This window comes from Octodon degus, unplaced genomic scaffold, assembly GCF_000260255.1.
Source record: "Octodon degus isolate 3935 unplaced genomic scaffold, OctDeg1.0 scaffold00132, whole genome shotgun sequence".
NCBI lineage: Eukaryota > Metazoa > Chordata > Mammalia > Rodentia > Octodontidae > Octodon > Octodon degus.
This window is the reverse complement of record NW_004524708.1, coordinates 5,375,335-5,399,252: the sequence shown is the minus strand read 5'-3', so window position 1 is coordinate 5,399,252 and position 23,918 is coordinate 5,375,335.

The window sequence follows — 23,918 nt, the reverse complement described above, 5'->3', positions numbered from 1 at the left end:
GTACCCCTGCCCTACAATACGGAGCCTACTGTGCAGTGATGAGTTAATTCAACGAATGTGGGGCAAGTTCTTGTACACACTCATGACTAGAGAAGGCCAAGGAATACATCTGAGTTCACAGGCAGTTTGAGAGTCAGCCTGTCTAATTCTAGTCCACATGCTGGCTGTCATTTTTTTGTGGTGGATTGACAACTTGTAGTCAACTTGGAACACCCAGCTGAACTGAATCAATGTGGTATTGGGAGGGGAAGCATCAACCAAGGATTGTTGCCAACAACATGAAAAGACCTAGAGAAGAAGAGGAGCTGTTGGGGGAAGTTGGTTCTCCTGGAGGAGGCTGTCATCCTGGCTTTTCTGGTATGAACTTGGATTTTTCTCATCACTGAAGGAGCTGGGGGCCTTATTGTGACTGAGAATGCATATGGTTCCCTTTGGGGGAGCTCCTGTATTTATTCTGAGCAAGACTTCCTGGCACTGGAGGGGAAGGTGGTACACTGCTCAGTTTCCTGGAGAAGCATGTCACACTTGTTTTCTTAATATGAACCCAGCTGTACTCATCATTGGGTAATCTGGGGACCTCACAGTTACTGAGCATGTAACTTCCAGGGGAGCTCTGGTTTTTACTTTGAGTATCACTTCCCGGCTCCAGTGCATATTCTTCAGCCTGCTGGCACAGAGCTTTCAGCCTGCTGGCACACACTTTCTACCTTCCACCTCTGACCATTGGGCCTTCCCAGAGCAAATCATTAAAAAGAGCCTGTACGATGCATTGCCATGAGCTTATGGTGTCTGTTGGACTCATGACTGGCATTGTTATGAGTCCTAGGTCTTCATCTGGGCTCATGCAGGACACTGCTGTTGGATACAGACCCCCGGACAGATTCTTTGGGTCTTTAGTGTGTGGATAGATTTCCTGCTTTCTTTTGTACTAAAGTCTTTGGGTGACTACTATCAAATTCTAAAAATTATTGGTCCTGTATTAAATTGTTTTCCTTATTTTTTGTGTGTGTTTTCCTTGTAAACCCTGACTACAACACCCTTGAATACTGACAGTGGGTAGGGTATGGCCCCCACTCCCACAAGTGGCAAAGCATGCAAGCTTGAAACATGGACACCTCTTTATATATCCTTTATCAGCAGTCCTTTTGGCATTTTGGACTGCCTGGGATGAATTCCATTGATTGATTGATTGATTGATTGGTGCCAGGGATCAAACTCAGCACCTTGTGTTTGCCAGGCAGGCACTGGTGCCACTGAGCTATCTCCCTGGTATGCGTTCCTATGACTCTGGAGGGAAAGAATCACAGTCACCACCAGGCCTGGTGAGAACAAGCCAAGCTCCCCAAGACTCATCCCAAAGTAAAAACAGACTCAGGTCTGCCTTCCAGAAAAGCCACACACAGGCCATAAAAGCCTCTGAATGTCAGATTCTTCATGGAAATCTCACTGTCCTCTTGCTCCAAGGGTGAAGTATAAGTGAACTTTCCATGGAAATGCCTTAAACCTGCTGCAAAGGACACACCAAGAAGATCTGCTTCTGTACGGGGCCCTGGTGTCCTCCAGCGCCCAGTATAAAGTCCTTCTAGGGCAAGGCCTACAGCAAGAGGGGTCTATGGATGCTCCCCTTGGCACTGACACCACACTTTTCTCTGGCTCTGTGTAGTCTCCTGCCCAAATGGACCTTTTTGCCTCCATGGACAGTGAATGCTGTTTCACTGGGACCCAAGAAAATGTCCCTGTCATTATTATTTGGGGAGGATACAAGCACAACGGTGCTTCAGCCAGCCCAGATTTTTATTCAGGATAGCAGAGTGGGACAGGCTGAAGGCAACAGGGTGGGATGAAGTGATGATCATCAGAAACTGGGGTAGAGATGACTTCCAACAAGTCACTGAACTATTTTCAGGGTGCTATTGAGTCACCCCAAGACCCTGACTCCAGGAGTGTTTCAGAAGTTACACAACATAGATTTCCCTAGAAGTCTGTGGTATTGGGCCAATTGAGAGGCTCTCTCTTCTCCCCTCTCCTTCCCTCTCTGTATTTTTTTCTGTGTAGGTTCTGTACCTCTAAAATAGTGTGCCCTGGCCAGAAGGACCTGGAGGATGAGTGGCATAAGGTCTGCACTGTGGGATCTGGGACTCCACCCAGGTGAGAAACGTCCCTGACCTGCAGCAAATGCTACCCGTGGGCACATAGAAAGTGGCATGAAGGATGAGCCTTTCCCTCCCTGTGCTGGCACTTGGAGAGGTTATGGGAACAGAAAATCACAGTCACCAGGAGCCAGGCTTCATTTTCTGCAATGAAATTGGGGAGGATCATCTTCAATCAGTGTCATTTCCAGGAAGAAAAAGAGCCACTTTTTATGTTCACCCTCATTTTGCACAAAGGAAACCTTGATGAGTCTGTCCTTTCCATCCCTCATCCACATGCCACTATCGCCACCTGAAACCTGTCACCCCCTCCCACCCCATACACTCAAAGTGTAGCCGGGAGTGGGGTAATGGCAGTTACTGTTCCATGGCAGTCTTTTTTCTCCTCACTGGATGGAGCTACTTACTTCGTCTGGCACCCTCTTGAGCTTTTGTGTTTCTGCCATCTACAGCACAGCTGGCCCCTGAGGTCATTCTGTGCCCCCCACCCCATAGTCACCAGTGCAGAACCAGCTCCTGGCTCTGCCACTGTCTCAGTAGTCATCATCTCCCTCATTTCCTTTTCCTCGTACTTTCCAGGCTTCAGGAATTATCTTCCCAGCCACAAACTTGCACTCCTGTCTGTGATTCCCACCTGACATTGGCTATGTTGCCATTTCAGGTCATCTCTTGACCCGAGAGTCTGTCCTTGTCACCCATGCCCTCCACTGTGCCTGTGCTTGCTCTGTCCACTCCAGAGGTGCCCGGGTGCAGTAGCGAATGTCATTCAGCAAGCCAGCCCCTTGAGGCCTCCACATTGTTCATCTTGGTGGAAGCCAGCCTCAGGGTCATGAGCCATGTCAACAGCTCTTCTCTTCTGTCTGTTCCTGCCTTGGCCTCCCTCCCACAGTGCCCCCTGCAGCTCTCAGAGCACTGGCAGCCAACAACACATCAGACACAAGAGCCAGCTGCTCGCAGCCCTCCAGCTGCTGTCCTTGGTTGAGAGCAAAAGGTGCTGAGCACTTGTTCTGCCTTATCTCCTCCTCTACTGCCTGATCACCATGTGCCCACCTCCACTTCTTCCAGAAACCTACTCATTTTTTTCTTGTTATCCCCCTATTATAGTTCGTTCCAAATATCACCCTTTGTTAAAGTCTATAATAAGTCATCTTTTATAAAATACAGCCCTTACCTTCTGCCCTCTGACATTTTCAGTCTTAGTGCATCCCTTACTTTACTGTTTTCTTCACAGTGCTTATCACTTGCTACCATTCCTACTTAACTTTGTCCATCTGCCTGAAAATGATTTAAGCACCACAAGAACAGAGTCCTTCATCTGTGTCCCAGGTCAGAGAGCTTCTTGGGCTCACAGTGGACCTTCAGTAGGAGCACATTGAATCAATGGACTGTCATCCCTGTGGCCAGGATGAGGCCTGGTCATCTCCTCACCTGCCCTCTCAGTTTTATTCTTCACCACAGTGCACATGGCCTTGACAGTGGCCTCATAGCTGTGCATAGCAGGAGCACCATAGAAGCATGCCCCTTTCTTTAGGAAACAAATCGATTTCAGCTTTCCCCAATCATTATTTATGCCCCAACTGCACCTAGGTTTTTCATCACCATGTGTCACTGACATTAAGGGCTCAATGCAGCCTGAATGACCTTGTGCACACCTGTTCCAATTTGGGGGCTGGGCTCTGCTCTCTGATGGGTGGCACTCAGGGAGATGAAGGATGGTCCTGTTGTTACTGTGAGTTGTCAGGGACGCTCATTGGCTTGATCAATGCAGGCAACCTTTATTCAAGGGGAGAGAAAATCAGTCAAGTCAGTTATTTGACAAGGTTTCTAAGACATCATCAATTATTTGACAGAAATGAAAGATTCTATCAGGTAGGTAGGTTGGTTTAGTTTGGATACTTACCCTCCTTCTGAGATTCTGTAAAGAAAAAAGTATATACATATGCCTGGTTTTGAACCCCTAGAGAATGAACCCACACTTACCTCATTTACTTCTCTGCAGGAATTACTATTTGTGAATGGACCTGGGGAGAAAATTCCTACTCACTTTCGTATGTGGGTATTTGTGAGCCTCTGTAGTCTTAGTTGCAGAGACTGCAGCTGCCATAGAGCTAGGAAGTAATCCTTACAGAGTGGCCACACAGGCTGAGCACTTTCCATGCACTGTTATTTATTTCTCAGGGCAGCCCCTTGAAATAGTTTTTATTATCACACTCTACTGATGAGAAAATGGAGGTGCAAGGCGGGTTCAGTTCTTGTGTAGTCACTTGATACATCGTGGCAGAGGCAAGATTTGGACCAAAGACTTTTTGATTCTGAGGTCAAATTCTTTTAGTGATTCAGTCTATAGCCTTAGTCTTTGTTCTCCCTCTTGGCTACTTCTGTTGTCAGTCAAATAAGACCCACGTTTTAAAAAGCCAAAGTTCAAAAGGAAAAGAAAGCTACCGTGCTCTACACATACAGGACAAGTATGTCTCAACCTTTGAGGGTCTTAACTTCTACAAAAAAGAAGGGCATATTTGCTACATTATTTAAATGTACCCTGAGTGTGGTGCACATACCTATAATCCCAGCACTTGGGAGGCTGAGACAAGAGGATCACTGTGAGTTCCAGGCCAGCCTGAACTACACAGTGAGACCCTGTCTCAAAAACAACAAAAATATGCTATTTTGTTTCTGTCTTTGTCTTTGTTATTTGTTCTTGCTTTTGTTTTTGGTTTTACTCTAAAATAAAATAAAAACAACAACAAAAAGGAAAAATATAAGTAAAGAATACTCTAGAAAGATGTTATATTGCCATTTGTGATTTAAAGAAATTATTCTGAAGTGCCTAGATGATAAGACCTTATTATTAAGTGACTAATGACTCACAGAATGGGAGTGAACCATTAAAAATAAACTTTTTTAGCCAGGTGTGGTGGCACACACCTGTAATCCCAGCACTTGAGAGGCTGAATAGTGAAGTAACTGACACTACCTTCCTGGGGATCAGGATGCGGGAACAGGACACGAGGTACAGACTGTGCACAAAGATTAGAGGTTCAGTTCCAGCCCTGTGAAGTTTGAGATGGCTTAGCCCTCTGGGCTCTGGAAAAGGCAATTCTAGGAAAATAAATGTGACCTAGATTGATGCAACAATGACCCGAAGACTAGTAACAGAAGAGGAAAAGTGGGGAATTTGTAAAAGATCTTACAAAAATAAAATCTTCTAAAACTGTTAAAAAAAAAAAAAAAAAAGGAAAAGAAGATCGGCACTTCAATTCATTCCCCTTGCATGGTCTTGGAGTAGGTTTGCTCTGCCCATTATGCACACAGATGCTGCAGAGATGTCATCAGTTAATATCCAAAGTTGATCACCTTATTTAAGACTTACCAAGTTGCTAAAAAGAGAAATCCACTGTGAAAGATTTTAAGAAATGAAGGACATGCATTAGCACCCTAAAAATTATCCTGTTATTTGAACGCACTGCAACAGTAGTGGCATGCAGATGCCAAACTAACTCGAGGGTGGTATCACTTTTGGTTTCATGTGTCCATCTGCCCCAGTGTTAGTTTTTGTCACCAAGTTGTTCCTTGGGGGAGGGAGAACAAGTTTGTCATAGTCAGCTGTTGTGATCTTACTTGAACAACTCTAGAAGAAACAGGCCACTTTTCCCCCAACATTTCCAGAAAAGTCTAGGAGCTGAGGCTCACTAGATTGGCCAGGCATTATCTGTGTCTGATCCTAAGTAATGGCCAAGGCAATTAATGAGTGGGTTGACCAGACAGAATGGAGTGAGCCGCATTCCAACCTCATGTAATGGGGCTTAGGGAGGTCGCTCAGCTGTATGGAGCTTGCCTAGGATGGGTGAGGCCCTGGGGCCTATCCCCAGCACATATATAGACACACACACACAAAAAAAAAATCATACACAAGTCAGTGAAATGGAGGTATTCACACAAGCACATCAGGGTATCATGGCCAGAAAAATAGTAACTAGATTTTGACAGAAAAAAAAATGGTCCACTACACCAACTGTACTCAGTGCATAATCTCCACGCATATTAACTGCCTTATCTGTGAAAGAATCCTTTCATGTATCTCACAGCGTTTTTTGAAAGATTCAGTGAAACAGTGTTTAAAATTGCAGAACACAATGCCTGGTTTTTGGTAAGTACTTTAAATAGATTATCATTACTTTCTTTTACAATGTCCCAGAACTTGTAGCTCTTCTGGGTTCTCCATGCAGCAGGATTGTCTTATATTCCTCCTGCTTCTGGTTGCTTATTTAAGTGGCTGAGAATTTCTCAGATGATCATTAGACTGTTTAATGGCCAGAAGGTCCGTGGGAAGCTGGAACTTTCAGAGATGCCCCTACAAAGGCTGTCGGCAACCCTCATCTTTAAACGGTGGGGAAGCATGTTTTCTGATTTTTATAGATGCTGTGCAAAGTAGAGAAATCCATCTCATTATCCTATTAATCTTCTAACATCTCGATATTTTGCCATAATCTCTTTCCCAAAAGACAGAGAGAGAGGAAACAACAGTGACATACACAACAGATTGTGCTTTGATATCCATGGAAGATCTGGGGGTGTGTGGCAAAGGGAATAGCTTCATCCATACAAAATACTTATTTCTTAAAATCTGGTCCCTCTAGCAATTAACTGATTGGGGCATCTCCTTAGGGGGAAGTTATATTAAGTAAGCTGTGGAGATAAGCTTCTGGGGACAGTTTCTCTCTCCCTTTTCTTCAAATCTGTTCTGTAAATATTTCAGGATAAATACTGAAAGCCGACTCTGCCTCCCTGGTGGTGGATTTCATTGTTTTAGAAAACAGTTTGTAAGCAAGAATCTCAAATGCTTTAAAAAGCCAGCTGATTTTTACTGATGGAAAACAAAAGTGGCACAGAAAGCAAAGGAACACAAGGGAACAGGTGACCATGACAAGGACAATTCTGTCTTCACCTTTTGTTTTCAATACAATTTTTTGTCTGCAGGTAAACGTCTTTGTGTCTCAGATGGAGAAGATATGTGGCAATCTACTTGCTGAACCAGGACCTGTTTCAGAGAGTAGGTATGTGCCCATAAGCGAAACAGATAATATTTCCACTCTTTAGAGCTTATTCTAGTCAGGGAGAGCAAAAACCCATATAGCCAAATAAGAGAAATGTCGAGCAAGAATAAATGTAAACCACGCAGGTGAAGTATGTTTACATGACACAGCATATGGATGGGCCAGTAGTTGGACAGGTGAGCTGATGCCCCACTAGATCCTATTTACTAGATCCTTCAGTTGCTGAACTATACAACTCTGGCTGGTAGCTTAAACTTGTCCCCTTTGCAGAAAAGTTGTCCTTGACTATGGAAGATGATGGTAGAATGGTCAATGACTGACAGATGCACTAGACAAAAGCCTGACCCCTCTCTCCAAATTGGCCCATATATGACAGGCATTGTGCCCATGGCATCCCACCACCACCCAATCCCTGGGTCAACTAGGGGCTGGATAATACCTAAGAGCATGTTTAAGATTCCATTCTTCCTCTGCTTTTGTTTTCCTCCCCACTCATTTGTCTCTATCTAAGCTTTTCCTAAGATTCCATTTCTAGGTAGCTCAAGTCAAGACAGTAGTCAAAAGAAGGCCTCTTTTAAGTGGTGCTATATTAGCGGGGAGATGAGTGGTAAGGAGTAGCCAGGCATGTGACTCTCTGGTAGCATGAGCTTGCCATGCTGGAAAAACCCAAAGGAAGTCTCAGATGCAGGAAATTAGAGAGGGAGAAAGATTTAAGCCTGGATTTTACAGGCTATGGGCTGTGGGTTTTAATGGAAATGTAATGCGGAGTTGTTAGAAATCCTTGAGCAATAATACGTTCTGCTTTACACTTTAAAACAGTTCTGTTGGATGGTGGGTTACACTGGACTGGGGTTAGAATGGAAGCAGGGGACTGGTTAGGAGCCTTTGCAAACAATGCCTTGGTTTCTTCCTTCCTTTCTTTCTTTTTTTGTACCAGGGCTTGAGCTCAGGACCTTGCACTTGCCAGGCAAGCACTTAAGCTGCTAAACTGTACCCCCAGCTCCCTTGGTTTCCAATTGAGTCATCTGTTGTGTACCTGGTACATGCTAGACAGCCTACCTATACTTCTTAAGTGTCATTAGCAACTTCATGAGTTGGGTATCATTCTCGCCATTTTAAAAGATGAGGAACTGAGGCATAGTTTTCTAAGATGCGTATCTGGCTCTAAAACCTAAGTTTTTCTTGTTATACATACTGGTCTCATCATCTCATGTCTTTGTAGGTAGTTTTCTCTGAAAGTAGCTCTGTCACCTTGACTTCCCGTGTTGAGAGTATCAGAGGTGTTGGGGCAGTTTTGTTCTACTTCTCTGCTGGAGCAGCAGGCCCTGCAGCCCCTGAAAGCCTGCTTGTCATTCTCCAGACACATGTGTTTGTAATTATGAGATGCCCTTAATTTTTGTCAACATAATTACTTTCAATCATAGGAACACTGCCCTGACCAGCCCAGGGACCCACTCCCCTGCCAACAGCAACAGTTGATTTCCAAAACCCCGGCCACTACAATCCAAACATATGGACTCTCTTTTCAGCTCCAGGAACAAGAGGATTTGGTCCAAAATAATGTAAACAGAGGTTGTTTCTGCTTTGTCTATGTCAAACTAGTGTGTAAGAAGTGGTTAAATTATATAGGGCCAAGACTTGAGAGACTGGAGTAGTAAAAGCATCAAAAAGTTTATGAACCAGGCAGGAAGTTTTAGCAGAGATTTAATTTGTGTGCTTTTCTTCCCATAGACAGCTATGGTATCCAAAATCTCCTACTTCACACATGTTTCAGAGAGAAAAAGAGAAGCCAAATCTGTTTCCAATGATAACTTTAGGATCAGGGAAGAAGTGACCTCCCAGAGTTCAAGGACAGTCATGGCTAGAGCTTTGTGTGTGATTGGCAAAGATTCTCCATTAGAGTCCAGTCTTTGAAGAAAGATTGGAAACGTTTTGTGAAGATAACATGCAAGTATGGAGTGTGCGTAAGATGAGTCCAATGTGCACGAGAATATGGAAGCAAAGAGGGGAACATTAACATTCACTTAGCTTCACTCCTGGTAGCAGTGGGTTGAGGTTTTTTATCTCCATGGTGACATTTAATCCTTAAGCCAAACCTTAGGGGGGAAGGCCTGAGACTGAACACTTAGTAAAATGCATAGACAGGGTTGGAGCTCTGGTCTCTGGTTTCTGGGACTATCTTTCTTCCCAATTTGCAACAATGACCATAGAAAATTGAGTAAACCAGGGAAATATAGAGAACACTAGTTTTCGAAAGAGATGTGTTCTTTGGGGCTCCCTCGCCAAAAAGATCAAGCAGCCTTTGAATTTGGTGTGGAGGGAATTATTAGAGATAATAGAATCCTAAAGCATCCTAACTATAGCTTGATGGCTGTATGAACGTGTGCACTTGAAACAATGGTATGTAATTGCTTATCATGGTTTCCATAGTGCATGGTTCCTTTGCTTCGGAATATTACTCTTCAACCCTAGGTAATCCTAGAGTCCTTGGGGGTCCCTGGGGAGCTGCAGTAGCGTGTATCAGCATCATACACAGCCAGCTGCACTTCTCTGTGAGCTATTTCCACTGCAACAGGCTAGAGCTGTTACGGGGACTGCTAACAGTGGGGCTGTTAATGACCCTAATTCTACTTCCAGACTGTATTGATCACCTAAAGGTAAATCCACATAGAGGGTTGAGCTACAGATGGGAGCCTTTCCTGGGTATTTCCGGTAACCTAGTTGGCCTTTTTCTGCTCTGACCTATATTTTTATCAGGGTTTCTTAAAGTGCTTCTTGCTGTTCTGGCAGGATGTATAAGAACACAGATGATTCGCCAGCTGACCCAGCAGATCCTCTGCGCAGGGATAAGGGGTGGCTGTCGGGCTCCCTAAATGGAGTTTCAGCTGCTCTTTGTAATGTCCTATTTGTGGAAACCCTGGGGAACATCTTGATTTTAGCTAAGGCTCCTATCTAATTCTCCCTGCCTCCATTAAGGTGGTCTTATATAACAGTCACCATTGAATGCTTTTCACTTTTTTAAAAAAATATGTATTGTTTCTAATATCTTATTGAAAGGAAGAGTTAATGTTTAATTGTTTGGTCGGTCTTGTGTGCCTATATCTGGAAATCTGAGCAACAATTTTGATATAAATGTGTAGTGTAACAACAATTGTTAACTTTCTATTCCTGTTTTGAAATACTGTACTATTTTTATTTTATGTTGCTTTTTTTTCCATTTTTGTGCTGATCATTTTTTTTTTGTCTTTTTTTCTCTTTAAAAAAATCACTATCTATTGCTGATGGCAAGGTTCCTATCTTTTTTCTCCTTTGCCTCTTTCCTTCCTTACTACTTTCCTTCCTTCCCTCCTTCCCTCCTCCTACCATTGTTTAGTTTTCTTTGTTCATCTATCTGGCTCATCCTTAGCAATTTTTTCCCTTGTCCACCTAGAATTCAAGCTGGTCTTTTCTGAGTATTGCATATCCAAGTACAGTGGAAAGATTTTCTTTTTATTCTATGGAATGTCCTTTGAGAATTGAGAAATGCAACTGCCAATCTTAGCAGGGTTCAAAGAGAGCTGTATTCAGAAAGGGTAAGTGGAAATATGATCAAGTGAGCACTTTAAAGTATCAGTAAAATGCATTTTGCTGAATTGACAAGACTGAGAAGCCAACTTAAAAAAGGCAGTCTTGTAACCAAAGCAGCATGGTGGTGCTCCCCAGGCTTTCTAGGACCTTCCTCCAGGCCAGGGAGGCACACTGGCTGGTTCAGCTATCTAGGATCCTAACAGAATGCTTAAGGTATGGCAAATTCTGGGTCAATTTTCTTTTACTCCTTTCATGTGTGTCTAATTGGGTTCCTGTGATAGATATAAACATAAACAACCATCAGTTTCTGAATATCATGTCAGGGATTATGCTGGGCATGACATAATGCTTATCAACAGCAACCTTATGAGGAACTAGAATACTCACTTATATTGCGAAAAGTGAGGCTTAAGACACAAATAACATTAGCAGGGCTGTTCAACACATAGGGCAGTACATTCAGCAGGATACCCCTGTCTCCTGCAAGACAAACTGCACATTGGACCTTCAGACAGGAGGAGGAGATACTCACCACTCCTGACCCTCAGCAGAAGAAGACAAAAGCACTCGGTGTATGGGGTGCTACCATGGCATCAGGCACCATGTGGGGCCACTTGGTCCACCCTTTATAAATCAACCCTCAGCACAAAATCCCAAGCAGGTGACTCATCATTGTTCAGCACACAGTTCCCTCATCTCTGAGGATGGATGCAGTCCAGGGACCTAGTAGAAACCTGAACCTGCAGGTAACTCCAAATCCTGCATATTTGTTCCTGTGCACACATAGCTACGATAAAGCTTAATTTAAAAGTTAGGCACATGGGCTGGGGAGATGGCTCAGTAGAATAAGTGTTTCCCCGGCAAGCACAAAGGCCTGAGTTCAATTCCCAGTTACGCCAAAAAAATAAAAATAAATGAATAAAAATAAAAAATAAATAAAATTTAGACACAGGGAGAGGTCAACAGTGGCAAATAACTAGTTGAATAACTTAAGACTGACCTTGGATAACATCCGTGATAGTTTGAATGTGGAAGGTGTCTTGAAGGTATGTGTGTGTCATAGGTTGTGTGTGTGTTATAGGTTGGACCACCTCCAGTGGTCTAAGCCTATAGCCTCTAGTGCTACTGGCCTCAGGGGAACCTAAGAAAGGTGGGGCCTCACCATACAGAGGGGGAAGACAGGACATCAGGAGTGTACCCTTGAAGAGGACATTGAGACCCTGGCCCCCTCCTGCCTTTCCTTTTGCTTCCTAACCACTGTACAGGGTACAGCTTGGCTTTGCCACCAACTCCTCAGCAACATGTTCTGCTTCATCACAGCCTGCATGAAAATAGCAACAATGAACTATATACTGAAACCTTAAGCCTAAATAAACCCTTCATCCTTAGAAGTTACTCATCTCAGGTATTTTGCCACAATGATGGAAAACTAATGAAGGCAATTTCCTATTAAGAGGGGGAGGCTTATTTCATGTTTTTCAGTGCTGCCTGAACCAAAGGCCCTGTACTTGCTAAACACCTGCTCTGCCATTAAGCTCTATCCTTGACATAACCCCCTTGATTAACTCCTTCAACTCTGCCAGAAAGCCAGAAGCAGCAACTTCCCTGGCAGCCCTACATTCTCCTTGGATTTTTATATTTTTGATAGGTCTTCTTCTAGTTTTAACATTGTTTGGTACAAGCACATTGTTGTCAATTGGAACATGTTTTCTGTTTGGATTTTCCACTCAGAGATTTAATGTTTTTTTCCAACTTACATTAACACTTACCACACACTGTAGCCGTAACGAGTATAGTTTGAGGTGTGACAGCAAAACTAGCACAAATTTCTTTTCCTTTCTTCACAATTTCATGGGTAGAAGATTCCTTCTTGTGCAGATCTTAGCAGCACAGCGTGCTGTCGAGTTTCAGCTGTTTATTCTTATAAGAGAGGCTGGCTGAGAGCATGGTTCACTCCATTACTGCTGTCTGGTGCCAGGAAATGATCATACCACATATCAATAGTCTTGGGAAAGATCAAAATTTAAAGTTTTAAATATGTTTCTACCAAATATATATCACTTTCACACCATTGTAAAGTAAAAAAATCCTAAGTAAAACCACCCTAAGTTAGCGACCACCCATATGTGGAGATATAAGGCTGGCTGGCTCAAGGATGTTAACATCGTAATTGGCTTTACTTTCAATTCTAGAACTGGGCAATACATCATTCCTTAAAATAAAATAAGTGTCGTGACAGCCCAACCACCAGAGGTTGGTTTTATAGACAGACAAAAGTTGAAGTTGAAGGGAGCAGAAACCAAACAAAGCACATTGGTCACTTAAAAAGTACTTTTCTTTTAAGGTGGGGAGAGGGAATCAGAACACAATAGAAAATGAGCTGATTAACATCAGATCGCCTTCTTTGTGTCAGGATTATAGTGAGGGTAGCTTCTTCCTTATATCAGTTGAAATGGGCCTGAACAGAACCTCTCCTGAGTCCTTGGGTAGGACCGATAACAACTTAGTTTCACTTTGGGTAACATAGACCTTTAGCATGAGTGACTTTGTTTTTGATTTTTATTCTAATCTGTTGGATCTACTGCAGGACCTGGATCCAGAGCAATGGCCTCCTAAGATATTTAACAGGCTTTAAATCTAAAGTTTCCACGGGAGGCACCCTTTTTGGAAGATAGGGAACCAAGGACTCAGACTCTGGAGGCAGATGGAGCATGGCTCCTATTCAGAGTCTGAAGGGAGCATAAAAGCATAGGTGTGTCAAGAGGTCATGACACCAAGTGAAACCAAAAAGATGAGCAGGAGCAAGCCTCAGCTGAACCCCTTGAAACCACATGGTAGCCCTGGGCAATTGACACCAGGGTTCAATTCTTGTTTTATTGCACTGTTATTTTCCACAGAGCTATAGGGCTCTGCACCAAGGTCTGTTGACTACTCCAGAATTTAGAAGGAGGCTGAAGATTGCTGTGAGTGCAGTTAGGCAGAGGCCAGATTAACAGGAGAAGCACTGGCATCTCCATACCTCAACGGGAAGATTGCCTGAACCTTCATGGAGCAGAAGAAGTAGTGTTCTCAGAGAGATGTTGCCCGGTGTGGTGTACAGATCAAGTTTCCAAGGGCATACCCTGTGCATGTGCATGGGAAGAACCTGGGGAAGGTGCTCCATTTGATTCCTTCCATTATTCAGCATGGCAGAAACAAGAAGACCAGGAAACCCCGTATATAGCCAGAAGACTTGGGTTGGACATGGTCACCTAATGGACTTTTCAGAGCCCTCTGCTGGTCAGAGTACTTTGTGCATGGAGCCCTCAGCAGACCCTCTACTGCAGTTCTTGGGTATAGCATGCATAGCAGTATCTGCTGCACCCCATCTCCTTATGTGGTTCCACATTCTGTGGTTTCAGTTAGCTGTGCTGAACTCTGGTTCAAAAATATTCAATATTATTCTAGAAATAAATAATCCTTAAGTTTTAAAATGTGTTCCACTCTGAGTGGCACGATGAAATCTCACACTGCCCTTCATCTCAACCAGGACATGAATTATCTCTTTGTTTAGTGGATCCCTGCTGTCAGCGCTGTTCCCTCATGCAGCTCTGAGTAGCCTTCTCTGCTATCCGATGGATTCCTGCTGTCTTATGGTACTTATGCTTGGGTGACCCTTGCTTGCCTGAAAGCACAAGTGACATAATGCTGGTGATTTAATTATAGTCCTTTGTCGTAATTGTTCTATTTTGCTCTTAATTATTTTGTTAATCTCTCACTGTGCCTGCTTTAGAATTAAACTTTATCAAAGAGATATATGGATAGTACAGAGAAAAACAGTGTGTACACAAGACTCACTATTTTCCATGGATTCTGGCATACACTAGGAGTCCTAGGTTGTATCTTTACCTACAGATGTGTGGGGTCTATTGTGATTTCTTTCCATCAGGTTGGGGACATTCATAGCTTCATGGGGTTTCTTGTGACACAGGGAACAAGTGAGAAGAAGGTAGAAACTTAAATGGTCACACTAAGCAATTTATGCACATGTGAAATTCCATGTGACCTATGCATGGAGCCAAGTTTCTACACTACAAGGGCATGAAGCACTTACCTGCCATCTCTGCACGCACTCCCTGGCATCGAGGTCCTCAGACATTCCAGTTTCAGAACAATGTGCTTCAGGAAAGCCAGATTCTGGAAGTCTGGGTCCCTCTATGAGTATCATGACCAATCCTATTCTATCAGGATTCATTTCAAGAGCAGATAATTTAGATAGTCAGGGACACCTGGACTTTATTGAATCCCACAGTGCCATCTAAATGCCAGTCATTCTGCAAGGTAATACCACAGATTTACTTGTTCTGTTGATCCCTAACATGTTTGATGGATTACCTGGATTCCATGGCAACCTGTTGCCAGCTCTCTTCCTTCCTATGCCTTTGGTCATCAGCAGATATCATCTGGCTACCCTTTTTGTAGAACTACAGACACCTGATGCCCCCCATTTGCCAATTATCCACTCATGCTCTGCTTGGACGGCCAATCTGGATACTAGATTCTATCTCAGCCTCTTGCCAGGACTACTTGCCTGCCACCTGTTCTCTCCTCCCTGGGACAGATGGCTTGCTCTTGAGTCTACCTCTGCATACTTGTGCTGGCTTCTGACCTCAGCAATCAGGTCCTCCCCAGAGTATCAGAGGCCTGGAAACTCCTCTCACAGACCATCCAGGCCTTGAGAAAATCTGGCTAGGTTTCAGCCAACCCAGTCATTTGCAGATGGTGACGGGATTAGTTTTGCTGTCCTAACCCTGGATGGTAGCTTATCCTCAGTAGGCTGTAGACTTTCACTAATCCCTACCACATGTCCATAATGTAATATATTTGTCCTGCTTCATTTATTTCTTTGCTCTCTGGCTCATCACCCTTTTTTGGGGGGTCCTTACATCCTGCCTAGCCCCTGCCATATTGCTCTTCCTCAGGGAAGCCCTTATCCTTGCAAATTCAGTCTCTGGTGAGAGTTTTCTGCCAAACTGATGGACTGCTTTGAGCTGTAAGTTGCCTCCCTGACTATGAACTCACTCATCTGTTGACTGTATTCTTAGATCTATATTCTTCTTGGAGACCAGCCTCTGTCATGTTATGACATTGGGATGATGCTTCCTCCTATGAAGTGCACCCGCAACCTCCTATTGATGAATTCTCAGAATTTCATCCTACTTAGAGAGGTAGTATAGTACTCAAGGAAGGAATTCAGGCTCAGGGCCAAACCGCCTGGATTCAAATCTTGGATCTTGCTTTTATCTTTAGGTATCTGTGAGCAAGATTATCCATCTGCACTTCAGTTTTTTCATGTTAGTGAAATTGACAATTGCATCTATACTATTGGTTGCTGTGAAGATTAAAAGGTGAATACCTATGTGCATTTGGGGTAGCATCTGTCAGACAGTACAATCTGGCCACATAAGCGCTATCATTTCCTACCTTGCCCCGCTAGGTTGTTGTAAGTGGGTACTCGCTGAGCTTAGGCTACTAGTTCAGATCTCTCTGACTTAGAGTGGTTGGCAAGATTAGCAAGCTCTCATAGGACTCTCCCTTGACCACCAAGTCACAGAATCTACTGGAATTAGAATGTGGAAGTGAAATAGACTTGCACTTCTTTATCCATTTATTGTTTATCCATTATTGTATTTATTATTTGTTTAAAAGTCATTTACAGGCCTCTGCTCTACAAAAGGTGTCAGGCCCAGTGCTTTGCATCTCTTGCCTTGCAGCTCAGAAGAGGCGCGCTACTCATATGAAAAGCTAGAACCTCATATCCTCCGATGATAATCTCTCTTGTGCGGGTCAGCGAATTCTGCGCATGAGGCGCATGATCTATGTTAGAAGTGAAAATGCTCCTCACATACCTGTTCCTGCTTCTCATTCTTGCTAACATCGTCACGCTCAGAGTTAGACTGGAGGATATTTTTAAAGTAAGTCCTTGAAGCAGGCACCTCTACCTGTGAGTGCTTGTAGCTTCCTGTCTGGTCCTGTGTGCTCCTGTTGGTTCCAGTCTCCAGGAGGTCAGGGCTCATTTTGCAGCCCTTCCTCCCACACAATGCCCACTCTCTGTGCTATGCTGTGTGCCATGCCCAGCCCCTGCTTCTCCACAGCCATTTCTGTGTCTCTGAGTCCCTCAAGGCAAGGTTCCCATCTGTCTAAATTTTCCATGCCCTTCACCAATCCAACACTCCTGATTGCCATAAGGTTTAGCAAGTATTCTGGGCAACCAAGAGTAGATTTTTTTTTTCTTCTGGAATAAAATAAAAGCCACAACCCAATATATCTTGGGTAGTCTGATCTGATCTGGAAAAGAATGTCCATAATTAAAACAGCCAAATTGAATGCTAGTTCTAAAAATTGGTTTCATTAGTAATGGGGAAACTATTTAAGCACATCTGATTATAGACAGTTTTTCTGGGTTTAGGAAAGAAATGAATGTTTAACAGAATGAACCAAATGAGAGGCTGGGAAATTATCTCAAGCAATGAGTAAAAAAGTTTCTCTGAAGACTCTTGTGCCTCCCCCTTCCTGCTTCTCTTTTACATAGCTGTCCTCAGTGAGAGAAGTGCTAAAAAGGCTGATTGGGGACTAGCATGCCCTTTGGGAAATTTGCTTTTACTAATTTACAGAAGTTAATTGATTGCCTGATTGACTGGTGGAAGGATTGATGTGCCTGTCTGAGGAGGGCGAAGGACTCTTCAGCATGGCCTGCTGGCTGGGCGAGGCTGGCAAGCATCCATGTGGTGCTTAAGTGGATATTACTCTAGACTATATCTAAATACAGCTGCAAGGCTCAGGGACACAGTGGCTGTTGTGAGCAGTGCAGGGAGGAGAGAGGTGAGCTCTTTTCTAAATGTAGACTCAGTTACAGGCTCAATGGGAATCAAGGTCAAATTGTTTCACCTCACTGGGTCTTGTTAACTCAGGTGGAAAATCGGTTAGAAGCATATCATGTACATGGAGTAAGGCTGGGGCTTCCCAAGCCAGCTTTTATAGGGCTGCATGTGGGGCTTTTGAGGGACAGAGAGTCCAGGTGGATGGATGTCTAGGAGTAAGGAAGGGGGCCGGGTCCCTGGGGAGGTGGGAGTCTCTCCCACCATCAGCAGAAACTGGGCTGCAAACTCTTTCCCATTTCCCAGTCTCTCGTTCTTGTGAGAAGTCCTCGACTCATCTCAGACTCAGTGAGGATCGTTGCCTGTGCTTGGTTTGGGCCTGAGTGGGCTACAAGCTGGGCACTAAACATTTTGAGAATGAGCAGAGCTCTTAGGATGAAGGCCAGTCAGTGTGTCCCTGGACAGTGACAGCAGAAGGAAGAGCCAAACATGCTCCTCCTCATCCTATCTCACCACTCAGCCCCAGATTGAGATCTTGCCCCTGGCCCTTGCTGCAGAAGCACTGGACATCTTGTGATTCTGCCTGTGCACAACTGAGCCACTTCCTGCTCGAACCTCTACTCAGTGCTCCTGCCCCCTGTCACTTCTGTCCAAATTCGTTGTACAGCTCAACTATGAGAGAATGGATGGTCAAGACATCCTTGAGAAGCAAATGTATGGATGCATAGTTTCATACGGTGAATTTATTGAATCCCTTTCTACGACGATAGTGGTGAAAGAGACCAAGATAGGTTTGCTCACTCTCTGCACCTCCAGTCTAGCACAGCCTCCAGAAAGAGAGATAAATAGATGCTCTCCACTCACCATATAAAATGAATATTTTCTGCTGGGTACCTACCAGTGGACAGGAAATCATTGATCATCCTGAACCAACATCCTTCAATAAATCTTTATCTCTCCCAAAGATAATTGGGAGGATGGTGGATTCTCAGTGTACTGTCTTTCAAGTTACTTTCCTCTCTTTCTTCTGGGTATATTTGTTTTCAAAGCCAAAAAGTACGACATGGCCCCATCCATCAAGCTGAAGGAAGCCAAAACGATTTCCTTTTTTCAGCCCCAGTGTGTCAAGCTTGAGGATTCTCTTAATCCTCTGGCTTTGTAAGGTACCTGACATTTTCCATTAGAGGTGGGTATGTCTTCTTGCCTCTTTCCTCTTAAAGGATGTGCCTACACTGTTAATCCCATTGATGTGCTAGGATTTAGGACATCTTTTTGCCATTCATTTTTTCATTTCAAATGTAGCCCATAATATGCTTATCCTTATGCAGTGATGTCAGTTTTTAAAGTAAATCTGATAATCTACTTTAATGTGTGCCTGTGGATATTTGAGAAACTGAAATTCTCTAGGCTCCCAGACATCCTGGTCAGCATAGCTACAAGCAAAAGGCATGATGTTTTTTGCCACATTCATACCGAAATATGTGCCTTTTTACTCTTAAAATTCATTCAAAACATTCAAGTCCTTAAACTTAGTAGCTTTGGTTTTCGGAAGTCTTAATTAGCTATGTAGCTAGTACATCAATATCTTAAACCTCATATTCATTTTCTTAAAATCTAGGTTATAATAATGTACAACTTTTAATAAAACCTCCTGTTATAGTAATGCAAATCATAGAAGCCATGAAAGGCCCATGAATCAAAGCCACTCATGCCCAGTGGAGGTAGTTATTTGGTATTTGCACAATAACCTTTAAATAGAAGAGTGTGTTCTTAAACATATTGGTTCTCTGCAAGGGGCCCACCCACATGATTAAGAGGCTCAGCCTCAGCATTACACTGTTATATTGGAACATAATAGAAACAGTTTTCACTGTGGCAGAAACAAATGGTGATGCTTACAAGGAGATTTTACCAGGCCCTATTGAGTTTAAAGGTTACCAACACAATGTAGAGAGCCCTTTTCTGTAAGTGAATGAAGAACGATGAGTCCTACAGGCAGAGGGAGATGTCAGATTTCACTAGGAAGGTTGTCCAAATAAATTTGGAAATGATAATTTAGGGATGACGGACCAACTTCCTTTTAATGTGGAGACCTTATCAGATCCAAAAGCTATAACTCTTGTTGCATAGGTCTTGCTTTATCTTGGTCTTAACCATCCAGCAGAAAAGTATAAAAATGCAGTATAAGAAGTAAAGCCAGGGGCTGGAGAGATGGCTCAGTGGTCTAAAGCACCTACTTGAAACAAGCTTGGCAAAGCACAGGGACCGCGGTTCAATCCCCCAGCACCACATGCCAGCCAGCCCCGCCCCCTGGTGGGCTGAGCTGGCCACACACACATACAATAAATAAATGTAATAAAAATAAATAAATAAATGAATAATTTAAAAAAAAAAAAGAAGTAAAGCCATGTTGTTATGTTGAGTTGTAAGGGACTCAGATCAACAATTTCTGACATTGCCAGTCAAGAGGAAGACCCAATACTATTATGAATTACTGGACACTTTTTGAATATTTTGTGAGTTAGCACACCTATAATATTCAAGTAATGGAACTAAACAAAAAAGGGGATATATAAATGAATGTACATTTTGTATCTGTGTTTTCAAAATGGTTAGGATAGATATATAGTTACATTCTATTAATGAATAGAGGGATTTGTTCTACTAGTATTTGTAAATAAGATATCATGTCCACATCTTGTACAGCAAATAACCACTAAGAAGGGAGTATGCAATGTGTTAATTATTGAAACTGTCCTACCAATTTGATTTGAAACTGTCTCATTGCTATTTGTCTCTCAATAAAATTATGGAAAGAAATGTGGAGAAATCTGAAAAGCTTACATTTAGCCAAGTGAGCAGTAGGAACCTCACTGATGTGGACACCAAGTTCCTACTGGCGAGTGTCCTGTGTGGGACAGAATGTCACTCCTGCTGTAGTCCCACAAAGTTGTAAAGCCTCAGTCTAATGGAACAAACACAGACTGAGAGGTGTTCTATAAATAGCCAGCTTGACTCTTGAAAAATGTCAAAGTCATGAAAGAGGAAAAAAATAGAGATATCGTAGAGTCCACAAGAAAGATACAGCCCTAGGTTCAAGTCTGGATTAGCAAAGGAAATATATAAAGTTATAAATAAAACAATCTACTGGCCATCAACCTATCACCTATCTATTATCTGTGTGTCTGTCTCTCTGTCTAAATTTGACTTTTGTATCTGTGTGTATAATCTAACAATGACATTCTCCGTGTAATCATCACATAATAATCAACATTAGAAAATTTAAAAGTGATAAAAGTAAAAACATTACCCTCTGCCTGTATTTGTATTTTGTCAGTTCTCCCAACCGTGCCCCTTAGAGCAAGGGTCTGTAAACATCACCCCACTCACCATCTGCTCTTGCAAGCGAAGTTGCGCTGGAACAAAACCGTGCCCATTTGTTTACATGTTGTCTGGGGCTGCTTTCACACTACAGCCACGGAGTGGGGAAATAGCAGCAGAGACCATATGGCCCGTAACGCCTGAAATGTTTACTCTCTGGCTCTTCACCGAAAGGGTTTGCCAACCTCTGCTTTTGCACTGTTTCGCTCCAACCCCATCCAGGATGTATAAATTATATTCAACAGTCCGGTCCTTTGGTTCTCCTCAATCAACACGTGTTCTTCAGCCTTTCTATGTGTTTCTTGACACTGGTATTTTTGAAGGCTGAGGCTAATTACTCCGTAGAATTCCTTTCACCTTTGGTTTGTCTGCTTTTTCTTCATAACTACATGTAAACTGTACATTCTCAGTAAGGCACTATTGCAGAGAGGCTGCTGTCTTCGCTGGGCATTGCGCCAGAAGGAACGTGCTAGGATTCCCCACCCGCAGCAATGACAATAGGGTTGGCTGAGGTGGTGCCCACCAGAAGAACGTAGATTTGATTTCCTCTGAAAGACATTTTTGGTGTGATCCATAGCATTCAAATATAGGCTGTGAATTAATTAATAAATCTATCTCCTATCAAATTTCTACTACTTGATCATTTTTCCGTAGTTGTATACAAGGATATCTTTATTCTTGGGAAATTTGTGCCAACGTATTTAAGGATGAAGTATTATTATAATTATCACTTATTATCAGATGATACAATCTACATAAATTTGTGGATGATCATTGTGCTATTCGAAAAGTTCAAAACTTTTGAGTGAGCTTAACTTTTTAAGTAGTAGCTTAAAATATTAATGAGCCTACATTACCTGAATTCCAGATGGAGGGGAAGGGGCAGAAGAATCATGAATCAGAGAGGTTGAACATGGAGATAGGTGCTGCTTTCAACTGCAAGGAACATTTATAGTTGCTATAGAGAATAATGGAGGCTCTCATAGAGGAAAGAAATCTGGTTATTTCCATGTCCCCAGCCTTGGCATTCATTCAGTGACTGCATAGAATTGATTTTTATTTAATTTAATTGAATGCCTCAGTAGAGTTTTTAATTTCCCTATGAAAGTTACAACTTCCAAATCACTTAGGAGAAAGAGAGAGAGAGAGAGAGAGAGAGAGAGAGAGAGAGAGAACCAAATTAACCCTAAATATTTCAGCTATAAAATTAAAGCAAATTGTTAAGTTTGATGTCTCAAAAAAGGTTAAAACACAAAAGCAAACTAGAATAAAAATTATTTCCAAATAGGGCTGAGACAAAAACTGCAGGCAGGAAAGGCAGCAATAGATCAGATGGATGAAAATGCAGAAAGGAGAAGCAGGAGAATGAATGACAATGAAAGAGAAGATAGGATAGAAGTGTAAATTACAGTTAGCGCTCTCTCTCTCTCTCTCTCTCTCTCTCTCTCTCTCTCTCTCTCTCTCTCTTCGCCCTCCCTCCCCTTGCTGAGGAGTGAACCAAAAACCTCAGGTTTATCTACCACACACTCTACCAATGAGCTGAGTGTGCAAACTCTATTTGCAAAGGATTAATCTAAAATTAAGATGTAACATACATGAACTGAATTGTAAATCACTGAGTAAAATAGAGAAAAAACTGTTAAAATGAATCTATCCAAGGGATAATTGATAATTATAGGCATAATCCAAAACACAAATTTCAGACACATTTAGGAAACAGTAATCTAAAAACATTATACACACCATTCAATTAACTAGTATATCACTCATACATGTATATAAAAAAGTATTTGTAATGTCAATGGAATATTTATACAGCTGGTTCAAAAAGACAGAATCTCACTTGATCTAAGACCAGAAATTCTACAATTCTCAAATGATTAATTACCAGGCAAATTAACCAAATACTTAATACTGAGTAGCATCCTTTGATAAAATGCCCATTTAATAATGACAATCGTAAGACAATTAAAAAATTAAACCAAATAATAGAAAACTAATTAAAAAACTCCATATGTTTATTTTTTGAGTTTTAGTTTGATTCAAGAAACATTGGAGAAAAGTTAATATTAAAAGACTTTTTAAAAATATTTAGTAATAAGCTATGACTGTAGCTTAAAGGTTATCTCACACAAAGATATGCTCAAAAAACATACACTTAATGTCACTTTCTTTTTTAACTTTAAAAATTAACTTTAAAATCTAATAAATCCAACTTTCAATTTTAGGAGCAGTGAACAAAAGCTTTCTGAAAGTCAGAAAATAGGAAAATAAAAGCAAGTGCTAATTAGAATAAGATTCAGTGAATTTGAAAAAAAATATTCAATTCTTCAAGAAAAGCAGCAATACAAATATGTCTTCGTCAATATTAAACCTGACAAAAAGAAAACTATTATGCACACACAGTAGGATGTACTTGCGGACATATGAACAGAGAAATGGAACTCCATAGAGCATGTTGCTCACCAAGGAATGATTATTCCAGAAAATGTAAGTCACCAAAATTCATTCATGATGCTTGAAGAAACAGTATTAGCTGAAGTAGAAAATGATGAATGTTCTTAAAAACTTCTTCCAAAATAAGTGTTGAAGCTGAATGCTTCCTCGAAAAACTTTTATCCAATGGTAAACCCTCAAAGGATAAAAAACTAAGGAACATTCAACTGTGAACCTATTATAAAATGGATTTTGAAAAGCTGAGAACATCACATGTAGTAACTGATACAAGAAAATGAATTAACAAGCAATAAAGAGGAAACCAAAGACAGTCATTGCATTAATAGATGGTATTTACAATGATTTTCAAAATTACTGTGAAAAGGTTGCTTATTTTTAAAATGAAGAAAAAGCATAATTTATATACTCACTCCATAAAATTGCATAGAAGTTCTATGGTGGAGTATAAGATT